We start from the raw sequence: 2,494 nt of genomic DNA, 5'->3' as shown, positions 1-2,494 counted from the left end.
CTGGAAATAGAAAAGATTTAAAGTCCTGTCAGTACCCATTATTTATAACCAAAATGTATGAGGGGAGTATTCCCTGCGCAAGCATACGCAGAAGCTTCAGAATGCAAAACTGAGGAGAAATAGAAGTACAACAGTCAAAAGTAGCTAAACTGAACCCTGTGGAGATTGCTCTGACATTGTTTGTCTCATTTTGCTATAAATTTATATATTCAGAACTATCTGATGCTCATAAAAGGTGCCTTCTCAGCATGGTTTATTTTGTCACTGTAATTTACTTTGCAATTTATTGTGGCGTGATCCGTGCACTGTTGTATGACTGTTATATGTTAGCTGGAGGAAAGAGGTGACTTTTCTTTGAATGTACTTATGTTGACACAGGTAATAGTAAGGCTGCATTTTTCTGTCTACCATTTTATATGAAAGCACCACAGTGTTTAAATGTATTTGTCACTGCACGGTTCCATGGATACAGTGAGCTGCTGTGCTGGAAGACGTAAAAGCTGTAGAAAGGAGCTTGATGGAGATGTGCCTTTGCCCCCTGCAAGCTAGAAGCTCAGTGGGTGCCCGTGCTTTGGGGCAAAGATGTGGGCTGGGGGACCCCATGAGCCTGCCTAAGCTGGCAGGCTGGCTGTGAGAGGACTGGCAGCAGTGGCATACACTGTGCCTCATACAGCAGTCTTCTCAAATAGCATGTAACTATCCAGGGAGATGGCTTAACCTGCCAAAAGTCACAAAAGTAATCTGTGACAGAGCAAATACTTCCACTGGTGTCTCTCTGGTATTGTGCTTATCCTGGTTTTGTTTTCTAAAGATGCATCTTACTGCTTTTCTACACAAAAATAAGCTATATGACACCTGTATTTCTTCTGACATAACAGTGCCCACACCAAGCAATTGTCATTCAGTTATGGTAGTACTTAAATGCAGCTAAAGCAGAGCAAGTTCTTTGTGTTCAGTCAGATCTTGATGGATTACAGTTTTTTTGGATTTATTTAATTACTTTCCACTGTGTGTGAAATATAAAAGACAACACATGTTGATTATGTAGGAAATACTTTCCTTTCTGTAATCTTTGGGACTATACATTCAGGACACTTGAGATATTTCTAAAACAGCTTTGAAGAACAATTTGGTTAAAAATCCTACAGTGTAAGAAAGTGAGATGAAGAGTTCTGCTTAGCAATGGGCAGAGATGGCTGTGCATTATTCCTCTCCTGAGGATTGGCTTGGCTATTCCAGCTCTGCCAATGTGTATGTGGTCGCTGACACCTGGTGTCGGTCCTGTCCTGCAATGGCTTTCAGTGGAGCCATGTGCTGTGAAATAGGTTGTATAAGGTTGAGAGATGTCCCCGGGGCCCTGCAATGAGCCACACAGCAAACTCGTGTTGATCCGTCATCTGCTCACAATTTCAACCCAGGTGAGAGACGATTTCCCTCATGGAGAGGCCACATTAACACACTGTGTGCTTCGCTCCCTCTCGTGTGCTACACTGGTCTCACTTAGCCCTGCACTCTATTCCTAGCAACACAGGGTCAAAGCACTTCAAATAATGGTCATGTCCTGTAACTCTTGGAAGACTGTGGCTTGCCCAGTTGTTTGTAGACTGGCTCCCCACCTGTGTTCAAATACAGAGCAGCCATTTTGTCTTTAGAGCCCCTAAAACTGTACTCCCTTAAAGGGAAAATCCTGCAGGCATTCTTCTCACTGGGACTTTTGTTCTTTCTTTCCTTATGTTTTTTGTCAAACTGCAATATAGCGTCACACCCGCTGCAAATCTGTACTGTGTCTGTGGGAAATGCTACTACCAACAGACCCGATCCACATATCTGTAAAAACTGTGTGATAAGGAGTTTGGAGGTGGTAGCCTGAACTGTGCTTTTCTCTGGCATGGGGATGAACGGAGGCTTTGTCTGTGGTTCAAGTGGTGACAGCTTAACATCACACACAATCCTGTATTTGCCTAATAAAGGACAAGAAAACTGACACAGGAGAAAATCCTGCAGAAATTCAAGATAACTTCAAAGTTGCTCACTAGAAGGCTGTGAGGCACATTGTCAAAGTTATTAGGCAAAAAAAATATAAAATAATCCTAGCTGTTTTTATTTACAGCTGGCTTAGCTGGAGGGCTGGAGTGAGAGGCTTAGCAGGGGGGCTGCGAGTCACAGCAGGTTGAGGAGCGGGTGGCCTTCCCCACAGCTCAAAGCAGCAACTCAAATCCACAACAAAAGGCACTGATCTCTCTGCTAGCAGATAGCAGAGGAGGACTGAAATAAGCCCATGTGTTTATAGTTGAGTTCTCCATACATTGTGGACTCGGGAGGCAGCTTGCAGTATACAGTATTGTTGGGCAATACACTCAGCCCCCGTCTATCTAGTCATCCTCACTCTCAGCGTTATCAGGAGAATAAGCTTCAAGTTCTCAGGAATCTCTGCTCACAGTTGAGAGGGATGTCTGCGTTATCAGGAATACAACTGTGAAGTGCGCGCTGCTGC

This window comes from Manacus vitellinus, unplaced genomic scaffold (assembly GCF_001715985.3).
Source record: "Manacus vitellinus isolate BGI_N305 unplaced genomic scaffold, ASM171598v3 scaffold_54_pilon, whole genome shotgun sequence".
Lineage (NCBI taxonomy): Eukaryota > Metazoa > Chordata > Aves > Passeriformes > Pipridae > Manacus > Manacus vitellinus.
The sequence above is the reverse complement of the archived record's forward strand: the minus strand, read 5'-3'. Positions refer to the sequence as shown.